Raw genomic sequence first — 6,576 nt, forward strand, 5'->3', positions numbered from 1 at the left:
GCGTATGCCCTGTCATCCGAGCGAGATGTCAAGGAAGGGAGTCTTAGAGGACGTCTCACCCATAGAGATAGCTGACCAGCGTCTCTCTATAGGGGCATCTTCTCATAACCGCTTTTGCGCATCGCATCGATGTTGGTATAACTTGTATGTTGGAATCGATGGATGCGTGAAGAAAAAACGGCCTCTTCCATTACTTCTCAATCTTTATATGAAAAACAGGAAGAAAGGAAGGCTCACCTGAGCTGGAGGGTTTATGGCCAGAAAAATAACATTCATCGAGATACTTTGTGACGTCACTTTCTTCACCCGCTTCACGGCAAGTAAAGCCTCACCGTGGCACGATCCATAATTTCCAAAAGCTCATCATACGCAGGGCAGGAGGATTGGGAAGGCTCAGCCTCAGCTTCTTTGCCCTCCTCAGCTATTTCCTGCTTTTGCTAGGCTGATCCCAGCAGAGCAATGGCCCCTGAATCAGACAATGATCAGACATTAAATGTCATTTAATGAAATAACATCATCCTCCAGCGGCTCACTCTCATGCACAGCCGACGATCACGAAAGGGAAACCCCCCTTCAAACTCATCGGCCAGATCCACCTGCAATCCCCACAAACTCATTCCCTTTCAATCGCGGGAAGCAGATGGCTGCCCCTCTTTCCTCGAAAAGAGAGACAAACAAGAGCGGAGCTTTTTTCCTTGGAAAAAACGCTCGCAGTGCACGCCGATTGCCCCCTCGGAGGCATCACGTGTGTGCTCTTTGCCCAAACAAAACAATGCATAGATCGTGTGTGTCATCAGATGTAAAACAACGTCAACACGGATGCCCACATCCTTAAATGCTTTGCTAGTGCTTGCCATAATGAGATAAATAGAGATCGCTCTTACCACAGAAATGCACGCTTCAAACAAAACAGTCAGTGAAGACGAAGAAGAGAATGATGTGTAGCTCCCGGCGCCTATTTATACTATAGTCGCACCAGTAGTGACGTCATGGCTGTCGCCGGCCAACGAGTTGGTGTTTTTTTCAATGTATGCTTCAGACATGGGTCACGACGAGGCGTTCCCCCATAGTGACTCCTAGAGGACGCAGTTCGAAGTTCCCATGAAAGGGAATCACATTTTTATCAAAAACTACATCTGGATAACATTCAGTACTATTATCAATGCATAAATCCAGTAAATCGCTTCCATCAATACCTCCAAAGCTTGCACAGACATATACCACTTCCTGGATCAACATTTTACTCCGTAACATTATGCAGTTTTCATTTATATGCTGTCTATTGCTGATGATGGCATTATTTTTCATATGCATCTGTTTACATAAGAGATCTCTTGTTTCTCCATCCTGTTTATGTGTGTTTTTGTTCGGGAGGTTTTGTCCTCATTCAGAAGATGTGTAATAGCGTCCCCGAGTGTATAACAGTGAAAACACGGAAAGCCATCTTTGGCGGGGAAGCGTTTTCTTCTAAAAGACTAGATAACTCGTCAATGGAGGGGAAAGAGTTAAGCAAGAACACCCATGGACAAAAATAGTAGACAAATAGGCCATACAGAAAGGTAATATATTCACATACCTATGTGTGAAACACTGTTAAATATATTGAAATATATTTTGAAAATAATGCATACCTCAAATAATGCATAGTTGCGTGTTTAATTATGTGTTTATGTAAAATTTTATTCATGGCTCATCTGATTTTTCATCATTGCGTTTTTGCAATGCAGCCTAATATTATTTCTACACTATAGGTTTACTGTTTAAAGCTATTACATTATATTATATTATATCTATCTATCTATCTATCTATCTATCTATCTATCTATCTATCTATCTATCTATCTATCTATCTAGCTACACTGAACAAAATGATAAACGCAGCACTTTTGTTTTTGCCCACATTTTTCATGAGCTGAACTCAAAGATCTAAGACTTTTTCTATGTACACAAAAAGCCTTTTTCTCTCAAATATTGTAATTTATAATTTTGTTCAGTGTATTTTCCACACATGTTCCTGTCTTAAGCACCGCAGTCATGGATTTCGTCGCACACAGAGCCGTTCATGTTTGAACTCACGTGACTTGCTGCATGCTCTCATTCACGTCCTTTACATTCATAACCCAGCATCATCGGGTTACTTATTACTAGGGGTGTGACGAGATCTCGTGGCATGAGATCCGATGTGTCTCGCGAGAATGTGACCATATCCTCACTCACTTTCAGATATATTTGCATTACACTGGCTCGTTCACAAGTGGTGGTATGTAAGATATTTTATGTTACATCAGGCAAGTGGCCGAATGATAAGCGGGAAAATTACGCAGTGTAATCTTTTTCCAGTCATAAAAACAGAATTCACAGTTTAACGCTGAATGTCACAGAATTTGTCAAATTTTGAATTAATTAATCAAAAGTAAATCAAATCACGATATGAACTAGTAAGCCGAAAAAGTCGATTTAAATATGAATTCTGCATGTTCTGCCTGTCTCTGTTAATGAATGGTGCAGACTCGCTGTTTCATTTACTACACACACACTGAAGCACGCGTAACACTCGCGGTGATTTCAGCATCTGCCGTCTCTCTAAATGAGGACGTAAACACATGAACAACATCTCCAGAACTGCTCTGAGAGTCACTTCATGAGCATTTTAGCGATTGATTTGAGTAAAACTAGCGTCATAGAACTGTAAAAGTATTCACGGCAACCCGTCAAAATAAAAGTCCAGTTTGATTTGAAGACGTGCCTATAACAATTTTTCAGTAGAATGTACATAGCCTACTACTACAACTAAAATGAAACAAACATTATTTTTTAAGGAATAATCACACAAAACATTTCTTCCATGTTTTAATTTTAATAGTAAATCCCATTTGTTTGCCAAAAATACAATATTTTATGCTTATTATATATTATATAATATGCTTAATTTTCAATAATTAAAAGATAAATTATAAATTAAATTAATATTGTATGCCTTCATTTGATAACCAGAAAAATGTAAATACACAACACAGAATTTCTGATGGGAAAAAAATTCATAAGGCTACTTTAAGAAAAAAATTGAATAAATTAAGTTGTTGTATGCATTCAGATAATTAGACATGCTAAAACACAGAACTTGGTAACAATAAATAATATGGTGAGAAAAAATTTAACATTTCATAGGGCCCTAAACATTTAACAATTTTTGTTAAACTTTTAATAAATTGATGTGAAAATGTGTAAGTTTCATGATTTTAATGAATTAGACATGCTTTTTAATTAATACAATTTAATTTAACTATTAAAAAGGAGTCGAGAAAAATTAAAATGGAAAAAACGAAATTTGGATTTTGCGTAGTGACGTCATGGCTGTCGCCGGCCAACGAGTTGGTGTTTTTTTCAATGTATGCTTCAGACATGGGTCACGACGAGGCGTTCCCCCATAGTGACTCCTAGAGGACGCAGTTCGAAGTTCCCATGAAAGGGAATCACATTTTTATCAAAAACTACATCTGGATAACATTCAGTACTATTATCAATGCATAAATCCAGTAAATCGCTTCCATCAATACCTCCAAAGCTTGCACAGACATATACCACTTCCTGGATCAACATTTTACTCCGTAACATTATGCAGTTTTCATTTATATGCTGTCTATTGCTGATGATGGCATTATTTTTCATATGCATCTGTTTACATAAGAGATCTCTTGTTTCTCCATCCTGTTTATGTGTGTTTTTGTTCGGGAGGTTTTGTCCTCATTCAGAAGATGTGTAATAGCGTGTATAACAGTATAACAGTGAAAACACGGAAAGCCATCTTTGGCGGGGAAGCGTTTTCTTCTAAAAGACTAGATAACTCGGGGGAAAGAGGGAAAGAGTTAAGCAAGAACACCCATGGACAAAAATAGTAGACAAATAGGCCATACAGAAAGGTAATATATTCACATACCTATGTGTGAAACACTGTTAAATATATTGAAATATATTTTGAAAATAATGCATACCTCAAATAATGCATAGTTGCGTGTTTAATTATGTGTTTATGTAAAATTTTATTCATGGCTCATCTGATTTTTCATCATTGCGTTTTTGCAATGCAGCCTAATATTATTTCTACACTATAGGTTTACTGTTTAAAGCTATTACATTATATTATATTATATCTATCTATCTATCTATCTATCTATCTATCTATCTATCTATCTATCTATCTATCTAGCTACACTGAACAAAATGATAAACGCAGCACTTTTGTTTTTGCCCACATTTTTCATGAGCTGAACTCAAAGATCTAAGACTTTTTCTATGTACACAAAAAGCCTTTTTCTCTCAAATATTGTAATTTATAATTTTGTTCAGTGTATTTTCCACACATGTTCCTGTCTTAAGCACCGCAGTCATGGATTTCGTCGCACACAGAGCCGTTCATGTTTGAACTCACGTGACTTGCTGCATGCTCTCATTCACGTCCTTTACATTCATAACCCAGCATCATCGGGTTACTTATTACTAGGGGTGTGACGAGATCTCGTGGCATGAGATCCGATGTGTCTCGCGAGATCTGACTGGTCTCGCGAGAATGTGACCATATCCTCACTCACTTTCAGATATATTTGCATTACACTGGCTCGTTCACAAGTGGTGGTATGTAAGATATTTTATGTTACATCAGGCAAGTGGCCGAATGATAAGCGGGAAAATTACGCAGTGTAATCTTTTTCCAGTCATAAAAACAGAATTCACAGTTTAACGCTGAATGTCACAGAATTTGTCAAATTTTGAATTAATTAATCAAAAGTAAATCAAATCACGATATGAACTAGTAAGCCGAAAAAGTCGATTTAAATATGAATTCTGCATGTTCTGCCTGTCTCTGTTAATGAATGGTGCAGACTCGCTGTTTCATTTACTACACACACACTGAAGCACGCGTAACACTCGCGGTGATTTCAGCATCTGCCGTCTCTCTAAATGAGGACGTAAACACATGAACAACATCTCCAGAACTGCTCTGAGAGTCACTTCATGAGCATTTTAGCGATTGATTTGAGTAAAACTAGCGTCATAGAACTGTAAAAGTATTCACGGCAACCCGTCAAAATAAAAGTCCAGTTTGATTTGAAGACGTGCCTATAACAATTTTTCAGTAGAATGTACATAGCCTACTACTACAACTAAAATGAAACAAACATTATTTTTTAAGGAATAATCACACAAAACATTTCTTCCATGTTTTAATTTTAATAGTAAATCCCATTTGTTTGCCAAAAATACAATATTTTATGCTTATTATATATTATATAATAAGTTTGATTTGAAGACGTGCCTATAACAATTTTTCAGTAGAATGTACATAGCCTACTACTACAACTAAAATGAAACAAACATTATTTTTTAAGGAATAATCACACAAAACATTTCTTCCATGTTTTAATTTTAATAGTAAATCCCATTTGTTTGCCAAAAATACAATATTTTATGCTTATTATATATTATATAATATGCTTAATTTTCAATAATTAAAAGATAAATTATAAATTAAATTAATATTGTATGCCTTCATTTGATAACCAGAAAAATGTAAATACACAACACAGAATTTCTGATGGGAAAAAAATTCATAAGGCTACTTTAAGAAAAAAATGAATATATTAAGTTGTTTTATGCATTCAAATAATTAGACATGCTGGTAATTTGGTAACAATAAATAATATGGTGAGATAAAAGAAAACATTTCATAGGGCCCTAAACATGTAATTTTTGTTAAACTTTTAATAAATTGGTGTGAAAATGTATAATTTTAATGATTTTAATTAATTAGACATGGTTTTTAATTAATAAAATTTAATTTAACTATTAAAAAGGAGTCGAGAAAAATTAAAATGGAAAAAACAGAATTTGGAAAAAAATAAAACAGAATTTAGGAAAAGATAATACTGATTTCATTGGGCCCTAACTATCCCTCAGCTCCCCAGTTTGGCAACCACTGCTTTATTCCTTTAAATTGATACATTAATCGTGTTTATTATATATTTTTTTATTAAAGTGGAAATCAGTTTACTAAATAATGTAAACTTGACTGACTGCTTCACTTCCACTTTAAAGGGATATTTATGTTGTTTATTATTTATTTTTATTTATACTATTTATGATTTTTTTTGTGCAATTACTTGCCTGTCAGTTGAGTTTGTAGCAAAACATTTTGCAGTGTTTACATGTTTATTACTGCATAAAATGGATTAAAATAGATGTTTAATTTCATAAAGTGCAAGTTGATTTCAAAATGCACCTACTTTTCTTGCATTTTGTGTTTTTCAGTTGAATAAAAGACTATTTTCCCTATATATTTCATCATTGAGGATTTCTTTTTGAGGATCAACCCAAATTGGATCAAATCAAGCCAGCTTCCTAACCCAACAGTCTCAACCGAGCATTTGGATTGAAACAATTTCCAGCGTGTTTTATATGTGTAGGCTATAAAAAAAGTACACAGTGTATGTTTTTGCTTAATTGCTTGCAAATATAAGATTGTTAGGTCATACATACCCCGTAATATTAGAATAGGTACCCCTTAGTTTCAAAATACTT

This window comes from Sinocyclocheilus grahami, unplaced genomic scaffold, assembly GCF_001515645.1.
Source record: "Sinocyclocheilus grahami isolate Dianchi unplaced genomic scaffold, SAMN03320097.WGS_v1.1 scaffold419.1, whole genome shotgun sequence".
In the NCBI taxonomy this organism is placed as follows: domain Eukaryota; kingdom Metazoa; phylum Chordata; class Actinopteri; order Cypriniformes; family Cyprinidae; genus Sinocyclocheilus; species Sinocyclocheilus grahami.